The sequence below is a fragment of the Pleurodeles waltl genome, chromosome 3_1 (assembly GCF_031143425.1).
Source record: "Pleurodeles waltl isolate 20211129_DDA chromosome 3_1, aPleWal1.hap1.20221129, whole genome shotgun sequence".
Classification (NCBI taxonomy): domain Eukaryota; kingdom Metazoa; phylum Chordata; class Amphibia; order Caudata; family Salamandridae; genus Pleurodeles; species Pleurodeles waltl.
In genome coordinates, this window is record NC_090440.1 from 1,563,250,918 (window position 1) to 1,563,269,439 (window position 18,522).

Here is an 18,522-nt window from a genome sequence, read left to right on the forward strand (position 1 = left end):
CCAGTACACCTATATGCCCACATTCATCCACCCAACACACACCCAGCACAGACATCATACACCCACACACCATCACCCAACCCACATCCACGTACACACCTGTCAACCATCCCTTCTCCCTCCACTCCCAAACGCCTTACCCATGACCTACCCGCTGTCCTGAAAAAAAGATTCCTACATGAGTTTTCCCTGTTCTTGTCCCCTGGTCCATTCCCTGTTCCCCCCATTGCCCTGCTGCCCTTCCCAGACCCCTGCCTTCCACCTCCCTTCCTCCTCTGGGCTGAGCCATGCCCCGGAGACAGCAAACTGCAGTGCTGCTACAAGAAGCAGCCCTGCCCCTCACACCTCCAGTCCTGGTACCACTCCATCTGGGTCCCCTGCTTTGGTGGCCTCCACCGCCGTCCCATCAAAGTAGGCAGGAAAGAAGGGAAAGGCTAAGGCGTCCCCCCCGAAAGCAGGACAGTAAAAAGGGAAGGGCTGGAAACAAGAGTAGGAACCCCCCATACAGACCCTGATCACACACCCCCATCCCTGAGGTGCCTGCATGCCACATTGATGCCTCTGCCCTGTGGAAGTCTGCACATTGTAGTTAGGAGTCAAGTTATGCACTCCTCAAATGCCCAGTGGGCCCAGGACATTTGGGCACTCATGCACTGGCCCTTGAGGCATTATGTGAATAGTTGTTTTCATTACATTTTTAACATATCTAATTATGCTTATCTACAATGGCACCATTGGTGTCGATGCTACATAGCTTGTACTGGCTTTCCTTGTGCAGGTATGTGTGATGAATGTGCGTTTGTGCGTGTGCGTGTGTACTAATGTCCTTCCCTCCAGTGTGTGCTAGGCTGGGGTACTTACGGTTGGTGTCTATCTCGGCGTCGCTGATCCTGGATGTCAATGGCCAGCAGGAGCATTAGAAAGACTTGCAATTTGCGCGCCGTGGTGCCTACGGACGTGCCTGTGTTTCAGAAGAAGGGCAATTCCTTTTATGTTGTTCATTTCCGCCATGGTTTTTGCGGCGGTTAAACCGCCCCCAGAAGTCCTGGCAGTGTGCAACCTCGTAATACAGTGGGTGGAAACTGTGTGACCACCGGCCTGAAGGGGCCTTCCGCCGGCAACAGCGGTCCATCCACAATGGCTGTCCGGACGGAAACTTGACTATGTTCTGCAGGTGCCATCCCAGTATTCGTAATATGGCGGCTGCAGTTTTCTATTTCTATGCTGTCACAGCGGGTTGTTAGTATGCCCATTTCACTCTGGAACTAATTAACAGGAAGGAGCGATTATGCAGGAAGCAGCATAAGCCACAAGGAAAATCATGGTGGATGTGCTGCATCACATATATTTCAATATGGCACACATGATAGCAAATCCCCAAATGTGGCACAATACAAGAACGTGGGCTGAATGGCATGATATTTAAAGAGTCAGGAAATGAGAGACAGCGTCTGCTATTCTGAATCATTCATCCTGAAGGCTCTGCTGTTCATATCCTGCAGTTTTGGTGTTGCACCTGTAAATCCTCCTGGGATACAAAGCTAAGTCGGGATCTTGTTCGGAGAATGTGGTTCCAGTCATTGGTCGGAAGTGGACAACGAACCTTGCGAGCATTGCCGGTTGTGTTACTGCTCCGTTTGTTTGAATATCGTGTCAAGTTTTGGCTGTCCATTACCACTTGTAAACATTGCTCACTTGAGGCTGCTCAGTCCTGTAACGGGAATCCGATTTACAAAAGAGACATGATTCTGATTCACTCTAACTGTACTTGTATGTTTAAAAAAATCCTTGTGGAAACATTCCATTCTTTCTTTTTTCCATGGAAGGGGCTGGCTGATAATAATTCTTATTGTTGCCTTATGTGACCTTGTTTGAGTTGTGATACATACCGAACAAACTTGGTCGAGAATCATTGGGAAATCTTTCATATGACGTATTTGTCATTAATGAAGATAATTGACGGAAGTTATGTAAGAATAGTTTATGCCAGGATAAATATTGAAATATATTGTTTTTGATGACACCATGAATTGCACTTGCAGTGCAATGTTTATTGATGGCACATGAGTTATTTTCTCTTAGCAGATCTCCCTTCCCAGTGTACCTGTCCTATATTCCCTTCACCCCATTTAGCCACTCTGCTCCTCTTGATGTTTATACACAGCGGTGGAGCTGCTGAAAGGTGGGCCTCCGGGTGGTACTGTTCCTGAGGATCGGTAGTCCTGACATATGTAAATAATACCAACAGTATATTCACAGTATGGATGTAAAAGCAATTTTGGTGGCTTACGAGAGCTATCATCTTGAGAAAGATTCCAAGGGCAGTCGGAAGAGTAGGACAGCAAATGAAATACATTTTCAAATAGAAATTCACAAGAGCGCTTCGCACTTTCTGGAATGAGGCTGTTACAGCTCCATCATCATCAATGACTCCTTTTCCATCGGTGACTTTAACACTCTCATTTCTTGAACGATTTATTGGACCTACATTGTAAGAAATCAGGTTGTTAGTTTAGGGGAGGTGGGAACCCACATCAGATAATAATCACAACATTTGTAAGGGTAAACAAGAGTCACTAGATAAACCTATGATTAACCCTCTCATAATTTGGCACATAGCTGTCAGGCTTAACTTAGATGCAATATGTAAAGTACTTTTGCAGCACACAAACTGCCATAAAGTAAAAACACAATTCAAGCAAAATTCCACACCAATTTAGAAAAATAGAGTATATTTTAATAAATACAATTCAACTAATACAACAAACATCGAACTAGTAGAAATGGTTTAGTGAGATTTTAAAGGTTAAGGTTTGGAATAGTGTAAAATGGCTTGAAGATCAAACTGTGGGTAGCTGGTCATGCCAGACTAGGACAAAGTTGCAGGTTCAGGCTGACTACAATGTATTGTTGGCTGGATACAGGGCCAAGTTCGTCCTGCTAGGAGTTTTACCTTCTTACCTTGGGGAGAGAGCTGCACAGCACTCCTTTGTGGGGCTTTGCATCGCTCTGCATTTGAGCCAGTGAACCTCTCCATTAGGAACTATGAGACGCTGTGGGGCTCTATATTACTCAATGTTGAATGCAATGAAGCATTGCAGTAGGAACTGCACAGCCCTGCTGAGTTTGCAATCGCTCTGGATCCAGTAAAACTTTAAAGTAGGGAGCTGTGCGGTGAGGTTCTGCGTTGCTCAAGGTCAGATCTGATGAAGCTTTCAGTTGGGATCTACGCAGAGTGGCTCTGAAAGGCTCTGTATTGGATCCAGTGAAACCTTCTGTTAGGCAGGAAGAACTGCACTTTCACTCAAACCAAGTGTCCATAAAGTTGAGGACACACTTGAGGATCTGAAAACACTCCCACAGAGGCCAGAAGAGAGGGCCAGGTCCAGTTGGTACTGAGGCACACTGTAGTGTAGAGTGGAACAGCATAGAGTGGAGTGACGTACAGTGGAGTGACGTATGGTGGAGTGGTACAGTAAATGGAGGTGCAGTGTAGTGGTGTATAGTGGTGCAGCATGGATTAGAGAGGCATAGAGTGGAGTAGTGTAGAGTTGGGTGGTGTAGAGTGAAAAATGGTACAGTGGAGTGTTACAGAGGGGAGCGGGGTAGAGTGCAGTGAGGTAGACTGTAGTGGTGAACAGTGTAATAGTGTACTCTGAGGTTTGTATTGTGTACTGTTGTAGAAAAGAGTGGCGTACAGTGGAATATTGTAGGGTGTAGTGGCATTGAGTGGAGTGCCATATAGTGGAAGAGTGGAGTGGTGTACAGTGGAGTGGCCTACAGTGTAATAGCATAGAGTGGATTGTCAAAGAATGGAGTGGCATATAATGGAGTGGAAGGGCATACAATGGTATAGTGTACAGTAGAGTGGTATACACTGCTGTGGTCTACAGTGGAGTGGAATAGAGTGGAGTAACGTAAAGTGTAGTGTCATAGAATGGAGTTGCATACAGTATAATACCATAGAGTGGAGTAGCGTAGAATGGAGGAGCGGACAGTGGAGTGGTGTAGACTGGAGTGCCATAAAATGTAGTGGCGTAGAGTGTGATAGTGTCCACTAGAGTGGTGTACAGTGGAGTGGGATACAGTAGAGTGCCACACAGTGAATAAGAGTAGAGTGGAGTGACATATAGGAAGCGGCATAGAGTGTAATAGCGTAGAGTGGAGTAATGAAGAGTGAAGTGGTATAGAGGGGAGTGGCATAGAGTGGAGTGTGGTACTTGAAACAGATGTATCATGAAAGTGGGTAAAGAGATGTATATGTAATGTGGCAGGACTATAGAGTATGAGGTGTAAATGATAATTTGTGGTAGAATGTGTAAATAGTGTAAGAATTGTTAAATTTATAATTGTTAAAGTACTGAGTTATATATTGTGCTGTTGTATACCGCAGTACGTTCGAGATACATACTAATGAGAAGACAGTATCTGATTGGCTAAAGGCTGTCTTTAGAAAACATAAAAGGCAGCTATGTGGTTTTCAGTATACTTTCATTGTGTTCTGCGTTTTACTGTGTTCTGGGTTAGGGTCTTGAATATAAGTAAGTAGTAGATTTTATTATTGTTCCCTACCTACTACCACTTTATTAAAGTGGTGATAGGCAGAGAAATTTATTTATATTTTTCTATATATTTTTATAGCACTTTCTGCAGACCCATGTTTTTTTTTCTAATTTGTGCAAGTTGCGTAGTAATTGTTAGGTATTATCCCAGTAATTTCTTGACTTTCTTTTTAAAGCATTAGATATGTAAAAAATTGTGAATACACTGTGCTACACTATGTGTATTTTATATATATATGTATATATATATATATATTATAAATATATATATATATATATATATATATATATATATATATATATATATATATATATACACATATATACATCTTATATATAAAAATTATTGTGTAGTACAGTGTATTTTTATTTTTTTATCATATTTATTTACTATTTAAATTTATTTTAAGAACTGCTGTAGTCTGTATACTTTAAAAAAAAAAATAGAAATGTCTAAATAATTTTCCCTACCTATTCTCATTTTAATACGGTGATAATAGGTAAGGAAAACATCAAAACTAGTACTTACCTATATCTAAGGGCGTAACGCAGAACACAGCCAAACTGCTCTGAAAACAACATGGCTGCTTTAATAGTTTTAAAGGCAGCCATTAGCCAATCTCATAAAGACTTGTCATTGCTATGTACCACAGTAGTTTCCTGAAACACCACAAAATTTCACAAAACTACTCCGACAACAGATATCACTAAGTTTAAGTACCTTTTAACTTAAAAAATACTTACCCTACTTACCTGTAGTACCCAAAAGGATCATCTGCGTACCGTAATGTATAATCCTGACAAATTTCATGGAAATCTGTTTAGCTGTTTTTGCACTATGTGTGATTCAAAAGCCTTTGGAAATGCATTGATGGAAAAACTTACCATCCTCCACCAATGTGGAAAACGCCCAAGGGATACGGGTTGAGAGAGCGAGTTTGCAGGAAGTTAGTCACCAGGCTTGGCCACAGGCCAGGTCCTATGGCCAGCCCGTGCTGCACATAGGCATATACTGCAAAAGCCGGGGTGGGTAAATGGAAGGTTGGGCACTGGACCTTAGTACTGTCCAGGCACTCCACCCTCTACCATGTGTGCACCTAGATTTGGGTTTGCAGGAGGATGGCCGTAAGGTATGAGGTAGCACAATGTCAAATCAAATCAAATCATTAACATTTATAAAGCGCGCTACTCACCCGTGCGGGTCTCAAGGCGCTAGGGGAAAAAGTTGGGGGTTATCGCTGTTCGAACAGCCAGGTCTTTAGGAGTCTTCGGAAAGCGGAGTGGTCCTGGGTGGTCCTGAGGCTGGTGGGGAGGGAGTTCCAGGTCTTGGCCGCCAGGAAGGAGAAAGATCTCCCACCCGTCGTGGAGCGGCGGATGCGAGGGACATGCGAGGGACATGTCACAAATGTATTACTAAAGGATGGTGCAATAGCACATTGTCATTTAAAAGCCGCACATATTGAAATGGCCACTATATTAGTACAGACAGTTTTACTGATAAAACTATACAGCGCACAAACAGTAACGTTTTGAAATCAGGTTTCTGTGAATATTTCTGTTCGGGCATCACTGAGTGTATTAATATGCTTTGGTCATATTGAAATCTTTGATTCTATCACACCCCAGAATCACACAAATTTGCTTCACACGTGCTTTTCTAACTACTGACATTTTCTGAAGCAGTTGTTCAGTTAATGTACAGGTATTTAAACGTTGTGTGTTAGAAAGAAACACATCCCACAGCCTTTCTTTTCACACTAGCTGGTCCCAGCAAGATTAGCATAGTTCACTTTACAAAATCCTCTTACTTTACAGTCAGAGAAAGAAAACTAAACTTCAGTGCCCCCCTTTAAAAGAACATGCAGCAATTGATCAGAATAAATAGCCTGTCATTTGACCTCTGTCTTTGCATTCACAACAAATGTGACAAGATACAAATAAAAGTGAAATAAATCTTTTGTTACTCATTCACCTTCTGAACTTCAGCATGGTTATTTTGGGGGTGCTGCATCTTCCATCTAGAGCCTATCGGCTAGATGCCTGCTATGCTATGTATCTGCCCACCATTATCGTACCACCATAATCCTTTAATCGTTCATTACATTTGTACTTCAAAAGCTGCTTTCACTGCCGTCATGCTTACTGTTTATATAACGAAGTGCTGTGTCTGTTTCATTTATTATGATTGTGTGTTTTTAATTATTTAAATAATGTATATTGTATATTCATATAATGAGCTCAGGCCTAGCATTTTCCCTTTATTGACTATTGCAGGTAAGAATTCCCATAACTTTGTCTTTCTTCTGCATCTTGGATCATGATGTAGTTTTCTCAAGGTAGCATGTGAAACAGTATAAATATTATGTTTCCGGCTCTCGCAGGCAGAGGCCCATTTTTGCACCAATGATCTTGCTAATTTCTCCAATGTCAAAGCCAGTGCGTGATAACAAGCTGGAGTCATAATACAGTACCTGATTTGGCAGGTCTCAAGCTGCCTGCACACACCACCATCATCGAGGCAGATCTTTTAGTGCTAATTTTCGTTAGAAAACACTTTGTAGGAAGGAGAATTATATAGGGCAATATGTCCTATTTTTATGTGGTTTACTTTATGCGCTTTCTTATTCACCACAATTAATGTGCACATGTTCTGCACTAGGTTGACTTTGAAATAAAAACTTATAAAAACTAGTCCAGATGTCTTGTGTGTGCGTCTTTGGGAGAAGGGTGAGGGGAATTCACCTAATTACCTGTGTTTCGTGCATGTAATGCATCGTTACTAAGTTGAGTGTCCTGTAGGTGAATTTGGAGAGATTCATGGCTCACAATCTGTGTGTATTCTCTGCTCCAGATGATAAACTGGTATACTTTTTGTGCCTGGGAGCTAAAATAAATCTAGTGGGTGTGGCCAGTAGTGACTATGCACTCGCATGACAAAGGGGTGTGAATATGCACAGTTGCTCCCAGGATGGTTTAGTGGTCACCATGTGCACACTATTAGGTGCCAATTATGGTTAGATTTATTTGATCAAGTTCTCAAAATTGAAATGCTCTTGTCCTGGTGTAATCCTGACTAAAACGTAAGCCATTGCTAGTAGGTTTCGGGACACAATACCCCACGACATCTCACCCTTTATGTAAAAAGAGGGTCAGATATTTTTCATGTGTTTAGTGGGACAGAGGTCCCATGCATATGATAGAGAGGGGCCTATTCTGCAAATCAATTTTAGTGTATAAAGTAGCACTCCTGTAGCCTTAATTTACATGCTCACCAATGCTATTCAGTAAGGTCTGAGAAGAGATTGCTACCTGTGCCTCTCCTTTCTGTTTTTCGCAGAGTTCTCCGCTATGAATAGGGAAAACTCTGTATGTGCAAGGGCCAAGTGGTTGGACACTGGGGAATACCTGCTACTAAATGGGAGGAATAGAGTGAAAAGTAAGGATGGGTACAGTGCGGCAAATGCAAGTGAAACCAACAGACACCCACATACAAGTAAGCCAGTTGGTGTTTACAAAGTTTGCACCAATATCTACTCTAGTATTACTACAAAACCCACATAGACACTCACAAGTGCTGCAAGGGAATCCCATAGAAAGCAATGGAGGAAGAGAAAAATGTTACCAAAACACAGGTAAAATAGGAAAAGATAAAAGAAAGAAGAAAAATATTTGTATTGAAATAATATATACAAATATGTTGATAAAACAAAATTTAAAACATTGCCAGACGTAGGATCTCTGTTACACAAAACAAACACAAGCACACAACAGTAAACATAGGTGCAAAAAATAGCAGAGAACACATCTAGCTACAAGTCCACAATAACACAAGAAGGCAAGCAACATCCTAAACAGTTTTTTCACCATGTCTTTTAATGTCTTTTTTGCCTTGCCACTTATTTGAAGAAAATCTTCTTGAGGAGAAAGAGGATCAACCAAGGGAGGGTCAGCATCTTTCGTTTGTCCAGAGAGGCAGTAGGGACAAGATACCAATTCCCTCCTGATGTGATCCTTTTTAATGGTTCAAATCATTTTATTGTGGTTCTATAGAACACATATTTTCACCTACATCCAACAGCAGGTGAGGTGATATGAGGGGGAAAAGAGGCGTTGGAAGGGGGGGCAGTAAGGGGGTCACTATGTGGGGGGGGTTAGTGTGGTCCCGTCACATAGGTGAGAGGTTATGAAGTATTTAAAGTCCCGGGGTGAACCAGATGACTGTCTGGGCATGTACAGCTAGGTTCTATCCCATGGTGTCGTTGGTCCTCACCTTCTGTGAGCCTGAGCTCCTGGAGGTATAAAGGACAAGTAAGTTCTTGGGTGTTTTGGGCCAGGAATTGGATACATGGATCCTGCATTCTATCAAAGTGCATTAGCACCTGATCTAGGAAGGCCATAATCTTCTCCATGGCAACAGTGTCCCATAATTTGTGTAGCCGGCAAGAGTGGAGAGGTGTTATATCCTTGACGTATTTAGATGTGATAACCATTCTGGTCACACTAAGAGCCAATGTTGCTACCTTTCACCTGCAGGAGCAGAGTGGGTATGTCAGCTAGTGTGGAAATCCTCACAAGATATAGCTAGGGAAGCTGGGGATATCCATCACAAAAATTGTGTCATTGTCACTGAGCACTTCCTCCCAATATCCCAATAGTTTGGGACAATGGCAGTGCAGATGTATAGGTGTGTCTACTTGGCCGCAGTTCACCCAGCAGGTGCTGTTGCTGTTGGGTTTCAATTTTCCAGTCTCCCTGGGGTGTAATGCTAGTAGTGAGAGGTTTTCAGCATGGATAATTTCTCTGTGGCTCTAATGGAGGAGGTGAGGGTTATATGAAGAATATCAGACCATTCCTTAGAAGGGAAATGTCAACACCAGGACAGTGCGCGCTCTACGGGCGACTAGAATGCAAAAACCCAACACTCTCAAGATAATGTAATTTATGCATTGTGCTGATATGTTATTGTTTAACCTTTTGCATTGCAGAATTCAATCCTGAAGACTCATTCTTAAGGTGCTTATAAAGACTGTTCATTTGCAATGTATTGCTGCAGGCTTTCAGAGTGAGTCAGGGTGTGGTCCCTTTCCAGGGCCTTCTAGAAGCTTTCCCTGCAGCATGCCTGGGTGAGGTTGTGGGCTGGGCCAAGACTCTATAAAAGGGAGCCAGCCCAGCTCCACGTGCTCACTATTCAGAGGTCCCGGTGCAGAGCAGCAGCAACTTCCTGAGCTCCTGTTCCGGTGGCCTACTTAGATTTTCCAGGCCTCGCCCTTTCACTCGGCTGGATGATTCTTGATCAGGGCGGTAAGACCGAGGTCGTATCAATGACGCACGAATTCTTGGGCCTAATTCTTCGTGCTAAATAATTTGCTCTTGCGTGTGTGAATGTGCATTTGGACTTTTCATGACATTTGCATGCTGGCATTCGAATCGGCAAGACGCGCGATTCTTTCCTTGTGCTTAATTCATGATATTCATTGTGCGCTACCATTTCTTGGCAGTTACATGGTGGCCTTCGAATCGGCAAGACGCGCGATTCGTTTCCTAGTGATTTAATTCTTGATGCTCATTATACGCTACCATTTCCTTGACAGTTTCATGGTGGCATTTGAATCGGCCAGACGCGCGATTCTTTCCTCGTGCGTAATCCATGATATTCATTGTGCGCTACCATTTCCTTGGCAGTTTCATGGTGGCATTCGAATCGGCAAGACGAGCGATTCTTTTCTTGTGCATAATTCATGATATTCAATGTGCGCTACCATTTCCTTGGCAGTTTCATGGTGGCATTCGAATCAGCAAGACGCGTGATTCTTTCCTTGTGTGTAATTCATGATATTCAATGTGCGCTACCATTTCCTTGACAGTTTCATGGTGGCATTCGAATCGGCAAGACGTGCGATTCTTTCCTTGTGCGTAATTCATGATACTCATTGTGCGCTACCATTTCCTTGGCAGTTTCATGGTGGCATTTGAATCGGCAAGATGCGCAATTCTTTCCTTGTGATTAAATCATGAAAATTCATTGTACGCTACCATTCCTTGGCAGTTTCATGGTGGCGTTCGAATCGGCAAGACGCTCGATTCGCTTCCTAGTGATTTAACCTTTGATAATCATTGTGCGTTACCATTCCTTGGCAGTTACATGGTAGCATTCGAATCGGGAACACGCGCGATTCCTTCCTCGTGTTTAATTCATGTTATTCATTGTGCGCTACCATTTTTTGGCAGTTACATGGTGGCATTTGAATCGGCAAGACGCGCAATTCTTTCCTCGTGCTTAATTAATGTTATTTACTGTGCGCTACTATTCTAAGGCATTTACTTGATAGTATTCGAGTTGACAAGTCGCGTGATTTATTCCTTGAATCTACGTTGTGTTATTCATGGTGCACAATCCTTCTATGGTGTTTAATACTTATATGAAAACCTGCAATGTGCACAATTCACTTTCCAATGTTTTGAGAGAACACAAAAAGACCAGAGTTCTAGATGTAACGCTGTGTGTTCCTGATATGTATTCTTAAAATAATATTCATATGATGGTTCAGAAATTACTCAGATTGTTTCCTGATTCTCATGCTAAAGAAAGTACTTGAATCTGAAAGTTTTATCTAACCCCTCTGGTTTTCTCCCACAGGTATTCAGTCATCTAAAAGCCTAGTCATTATAAGATTAATCTTAGGTTGTTCATGTTTTCAGAATGACGATGCTTAGAGTCATAGCATAGTACTGATTTCATGAGAGGTTATTTTGATGTTGTGTGTTTTAACCTTTTGCTTCCTACAGGTCTCCTTCCCAGCTGTTCCCTTCCTAATCCCCTTTTCCCCACTTGGACTCTCTTAGACTCTGTGGCAAATCTAATCAGAGTATTGGAGCTGTCTTGTGGTGGAAGTGTTGGGCACGTGCACAGACCCCGAGGATCTGGTGACTCTGACAGGAAAGTGCTTTCTAGCTCAGCCCCCCATAGTCTCTGAGCTGGAGATTTACTGAAATATGTGGGTTGGTTCAAGAAGTTATATATATAAGAGATAAATGCTTATTTTCTAACTTAGTGAAGATCTATTTTTCAAATTAGTGAGGGATGCCAAAGTCTCTGTAGGCTAAAGACTCTATCATATGCTGGAGTTTGCTTAGTAGATTTGGGGGTGGGCTCAGTGGGAAGGTCTCCATACTATACAGTCCTATATAGTATTGTAATTGTTATGGCTGCACTTCGGCCTATCCATGAAAGGCCTCTAGCCTTCCAACATTGTAGGTTTTTATGTGTGGTGGCAATGAGAACTGCGTATTTATGCTCTGCTGTCTCCTAAGGAGAAGAGAGTAGTGCAAGGCCCAAATATGACACTTCTTTACTTGCACAAGAGTACAGGAAGCGATGTTCCAATTGGGCCTTGTCATTCTGTGGTAGGGTTAATTTGAGTACTTGAGATTGTTGAGTGTTCACTTTAAAGTCAGAGACCTTTCTGATAAGTCAAGCCTGTTCATACACACTTGGAGTGAGGACTGGGCTTGGGTCAGGGAGATCATGATGTTGGCGGCACATAGGACTATTTTATGTTGCTGCCTGCTTAAGGTAATGCCTTCGCTATGTGAATTTACCCTTATCTGCTCTGTGAATGGTTCCAAACACAATGTGAAAAAGATATGGTATAGAAGACAGTCATGTTGGGTACCCCTGGCTACTGCAAATGACTGGGAGAATAGTAAATGAAATCGCATTTTAGCAACTGGGTCACCGTAGCTACTCCAAACCCACCCAGCAATTGCTCCCTCAGACACGCCATCATGATATAACCTGTCAGAGGAATGGCCAGTGCACTTGGTCAAATGCTTCCCCGGCATCGATAAACAGGAACAGAGCTGGAGTATGCGATTGGGCTGCTTCATTCATAAGTTGGAGCAGGCATGTGGTGTTGTCGCTGCAACCTTGTTCTGGGATAAAGCTGGCAAGATCTGGATCAACCAACCCCTGCATGTATGGATTCAAGGGGGCTACCAGGATGTTTGTGTAGAGGTTGGCAATGACATTTAACAGGGAAATAGGTCCATGTAATGACAATGGCGTGGGGTCTTTACCAGGTTTGGGTTTTGCAGTAATCACGACATACCTCATCGTAGGAGGAAGTGTGCCAGTTTTGCCAAAGGAGTTGTATAAGTGGGAAAGAACAGGAGCTAGTTGGGGCCCAAATAATTTTTAGAAGCTGGTTGTGAAGCTGCTAGGGATTGCATATAAGCTATTAGATATTGCACCGAGGACCTCATCCTCTTGAAAGTCAGCCTGAAGGATTCATTTCCCTCACGTAACCAAGTGGCAGGCTTGGAGGATACAAACCTTTGGATCTCCTCTGGATCTTTCTTGTCTGCCATATAGAGAGTGGTGTAAAAGGGCTCAAAGTCCTGGGCAAATTTCTGTATCATGGTGTGCTCTAAGGCCAGCTGATGTCTCTATCCCGGGTATCCTAACTTGTGAATTTAGACTCTCAATTTATAAGTAAGTAGTTATCAAGTCTTATTGCCTTTCACATAGTAATTTTGTTTGGTGTGAAGGAGAACATGCTCATCTCTATCCCAATCTAGTGCATTAAGCTGCTCTATGGCTACCGTCAGTTACATATGTACCCTGTGGTTATCTGTTTGTTTATGGTTCTCCTCTAGGGCTCTCACACGTGCTTCTAGGTCTATCCATTTATCCCATCTCCCCTTATTGAGTTTTGCAGAGATGGCCAGAAAAGTTCCTCTTATTATATGGTCAGTGTTTCCCGGAACAGACAGGGATATAGGGGTGGTAGGTGTGTCATTGATATGGAGATAGTGTTGGATAGCTTCTTGGACCCCTTTCTTAGTGGAGTCATATGTGAGTAGCTTATTGTTACTTCACATGGTCAATGTGAGGTGGCGTAACCAGGTGTATGAAAAATTAACATGACAGGGGCAATGCTGCCACTTCTGTGTCCAACTGGCCTACCGCCACGAGGATATGAGGTGAGACCAGGAAGTGGTTGATCCGGACGTAGGTTTGGTGTGAGGCTGAGAAAAAAGTGTATCCCTTAGATAAGGGGATAATTAAACCACCACATGTCTGTCAATCCTACATCTTCCAACCATTGTCAACCGGCGCTTGTGATGGCCCCAGACTGATCTAATATCTGGGCCGATCTGTCCTGTCAATTGTTTTAGATGAGGTTGAGATCTCTCCCTATCACCGTGTATGGGTCTGGACATGCTGCAAGTAAGCCCAGGGCATCAATTAAGAACTGTTCCTGATGGTCATTGGCAAGGTGAAAGTAAAGGTATTCATGGAGATGTGTAGGGAGAGGAGTCTCCCTGGAATTTCTGCTTGGGTTTCAATAATTTGGCCCTGGAAGTTGCTACAGAACACTATCACCACTCATGATTTTTTGCTCAGTTTTCAGGAGAAGCACTGCGTGTCAAACCAGTGAGACGGCAGTCTCCCCCTCATCATTTTTAAGGAGGTACGTCTCCTGTAGAAGAAAGATATCACAATTAGAATCCCTTTAGAAAGACAGAAGAGGCAGGAGAATATGGTTTGTTTGAGGCCATTTGTATAGTGTACGATAGGGTTTGTGTCTGCTCTGCTGCAGTAGGGTAATCAGGAAGTGGGAACGCAAGGGCAAAGATGATAGTGAACTGGGAAAAAGTAACAGAGGAAACCACCCCTCCATCCATGGGAGTCCTAGGTGATTCGAGAGCCTGAGTCATGGTGGTGCAAGCCACTCACCTGAACTTCAGGTGGTTCGTATGGGGTGACAATAATCCATGAATCTCAATGAGAACTGACAGGGCAACAATGAAGGACAAACTGAAACCCTAAAGGGAAAGGGATTGGGATGGGAGATAAAGAGAGGAAAACAGGATTACTACATATTTGGATTTCTCTACTCCGGGCACTGCTGGGCTCAAGGATGTCTGGATTCTGGTTCTGGAATACTGCCAATCAGAATTATTCAGATACAGTGGTCTGGACTCAGATTTCCCTGTAATGAAACTACACTTTAAAACAGGAAAAACTAAACAGATCTATGACATTAACTAACGTCAAACCAACATACCAATAATTCACACTAGAAACATTCCCCAGTGTGATTCAAGAATTATCCAGAAATTATTGTGAACTGGAATTATCATGTACAAGGATTTTCACTGAGAAAATAACTGGGTTAATCATAACAAAACTACGTCAAATTCTTCAGTAGTTCAAGAGTCTGAAGGGTTCAAGTTTCATATGCAGATATGCAGTGGCAATCAAATTATAGTTCTCAATTGTCCAAAAAGTCTTTTGAACACCAACATCAGTTTCTGATCAGGAAAACACAGATTGAAACCAACTATGAGCACAAGATCCAGGAAGGCACAGCTATGACAAGAATTACAACTTTTCGCTAATTTCACAAGATTGATCTGAATATTATTGCTGGATTTAGATAAGTTTGGTTAATCAGCACTGATTAAGATCCCAAATTGAACAGAAAAACTTGTGTTTCCTCATGTTTCCTTTTTTGGGATGACTGTGTTTTTGCCAGTACAAGAAATGCAATGCAAGAGATGAATTGCAAGCTGCCTGCCTTTTACAGGTACTGTGGTAACTATGGAGATGATCGGAAATACTAGGTCAGAGTTCAGGAAGCCTGTCGCTGTGAAGGTATGGATGCTGCTGTGAAGAGAGGACTGCCACTGCAAAGGGAAGGCTGCCAAAGATTGGAGACAGATAAGTGTTGCTTCCTAATTAAACAAGACTAGGCAGGATTTAGTCTGAAACACTGGCGTCTATAGCCAGCCATAACCAGGTGCAAGGAAAACCAAGGCATTTGTTAGTCATTAGTGTAATTGTACATGTTTCTTAACTGCCTTTTTTCCATTGGGGGATCAATTAAATAACCATCAATTGTCGACAGTTGACGTGCTTCCTGGATTACCTGGGTGAGTCCCAGGTAGTTGTAGATAGTTGACATGTGCTTTCTGGATTATCTGGGTGAGGCCCAGATGTTCAGAAAGTATCTTGACAAAAAGAATTTGTCTAGATCGGCTTTAAACATTGTCATTATGCTAATAACTTAGTTGCCAAGCTACACAATGTTTTAAAGGCATAACATGATTCAAACTGGTACTGTGATGAAAAGAAAATAACAACTCTGATATCACTCATAAGGGGGGGAATAAGGCATGACTAAGGCATTACTAGCTCTGCTCACAGCTGGGACCATGACAGGTGGCGTGAACAGCTTATGCAGTAGCTCCTCCAACCAGGCTCTATTATATGTGTGGATGGGCAGCGGCATCGACCTGTCAGTTGGCTTGACGGTCTCACCGTGGTGTTTAGGCCTTCCAGCCCTGGAACGTCCCAGAATGTTATTGTCTTCAGGCCAGCAAATGGAGACTATTGAGAGGTTTGTTCTTGGGTGGTGTCTTAGTTTTGGAGTTTCTGTAGGAGTGCTGTGCATTCTTGATGACTTTCATCTAGAGTTGGTTTGAGGGCACTGTGGCATCCCTTTTGCTAGGCGCTTTATGTTTCAAGGAACCTCAGGGCTGGGTTTTGTGGTCCGTGTCCCCTTGCAGAGTACTCTGCTCCAAGATGGAGTTGGCCTCTACCACTGTGTATACTGAGTGTTTCTTTGTCCCACACAATGATCAGGTGGAAGGGGTATCCCCATCTGTATTTGACCCTTGTTCACATAGAATGGTGGTACTTCCTTGAAGGAGCTCCCATTGAACCATGATGGGCGCTAGATCTTGGTAGAGCCATATTTTAGTGCCTTCAAAAGTCATTGGTTCTTGGTGTATTGCTGCCATCTTCATGGCTTCTTTTGTGGCGGTAATTGTGAAAGCATTTTAGGATATCTTGTGGTTGACCAGGTGTGTTAGAAGGGTGGCCAGCTCTATGAGTGCGGTCGAGAATGATCTCTTTTTCTGCCAGATTGGGAAGCACCTGATGGAATGGGAGGATTACATTGTTCTCCAGCTCTCCGAAGTCTGCTTGTCAAACAGCTCCATTAAACCTTATGTTTGAATGGTGGGTACTGTTCTCTAAGTCTTCAACGTGGATCTGTAGGCCTATGGTTCTCATAGTGCCATCAGCTTGAGTCTGCGATCTTCCAGTTTCCATTTCCTCTTCCTTGGTGTCTCTACTGGTTTCTAGGGTTGCCACTCATTGTCCACTGTTAGAGGGCAGCTTTGATTAATCTGAATGGCCACCCATCTTGATCCACAGTTGAAGCCTGCTTAGAAAACCTGTGTGCCAGGAAAGGGCATCTTGTACCTATCAAGTGGATTTTTTCCAGGAGCAACACATCAGCTGAGTATTGTTTGGCCCTCTTCAACAAAGCACCTATCTTGACGGGGTCTAGGATCCTGTTAACATGCCAGCTCAAGAAGCAAACAGTGTCCGGAACATCAACATCGGCCTAATCTGTTATGGGGTATTTCGGGGCCACGTGGGTAGTAAAGTGGGGGAGGTGATTTGGGCTCAGAGTCTAGCCTAAACATGTATAGCAATGTCTGGTGTAAGAAACAAAACATTACGAAACCCTCCCTCCCTCGTAACCATACCTCATGAACATGAAGTACCTGTTGTGGAACAAACTAGGAACCGTCATCATCCAGATGACCGAACGCCAACATTGTTCCTCTGTACCATTTCCCAAGCCACAAAAAAAAAAAACTGAAACTAAAGTAAAGATCAATCAAGAAAGAGAGGGTATACATGTTTATCCACACATGCATCCGCATTAGTAAAAATATATTAGTTATAGGTTTAGGCCAGTACAAAAATGGTGTGTCAGGAGGTCATGGCTTCGCCACCGCTGTGGAGAGGAAAGCTCTTTTATGTGGTAGTGCTAGATCTAAAGATCTTGAGTGGTGGGGCTCTGGGCTGTCTGAGGCATTAGCAACCGAATTACATCATCTCTACATGCACTGAGATTGACTCTGAAGCTGCTCCATCCCCTGCCCAGCACCACTGCATCAGGTCCTGTGGGTGAGGATAACTCGGTCAGGGGTCATAACCCCTGACCCCAGTGTATCCTCAAGGTCAGGGTTTATGTCTTGAGTGGCAGAAGCCAGGGTTCCATAGTAACTGTATCCATCGGTGAGTCAAGTTTTTTGAAGGTGGCTTTAGTCAGCAGGTCCTTCAGTGTTGAGTCCTTCTTAGTTCTGTGTACTGCCATGGTGTAGCGTAGGTAGGCACCCCAGACAACAGGTGCCAGGACTAGAGAGCAGAAAAAGTCCAGTCACCAGATTGTGGGGGTGCCACCTAAGTTTAGAATTGGTAGGTGCTGGGGCCCTTGGTGTGTCTCTGAGCTTGGTGATTCGCTAGCCACAATCTCCAAGGGTTTGTTAGTCTAGTTTCTCTTTGTGAAATCAGCTCTCCTTACTCCAGACCCTCCAATGTAGTGTGTCTCCCTGTATCCAGGAACCCTCCAATCCCCTATGCTGGGATCAATGTGTGTTATTGGGTTAGTGGAGATCCCCTTGAGTTGCAGTGTTTTAGGCATAAGTGAGTGGAGTCTGGAGGGGAGCCATAGCAGTGTCCGCCCGGTACCCTGCAACTGTGGGAGTTTATCTGAGTGTCAGAGGTGAAGGGTTCTGGTTAGCAGCTCTAGTGCGTGGCTTTGTAGCCTGCTGATCAGATAGAGCAGGTGGGAGCAGCACGAGGGAGGCTGCCTCTGGCTCCAACGGTCCCTGCGTTGATGTAGCCCTCTCCCGGCCAAAGGGAAGAGAAGCCATTGGGAGCTCTGTGTACTGGAAATCTGGGTTTGGTTGCCTCCAGTAGGCCACATGCCACTCAGTTACTGTGGGGGGTGGCTCTGCCCTAAACCAGTGGGAGGTCAATGAGACGGTTGTACAGTATTGTGCCCCTGGCTGCTGATGTTCAAAAAGTCCAGCACCGAAGAGCAGAGAAGCTGATGAGAGCCCCGCCTGCTGCAACTGTGGTCCGGGTCTCCTC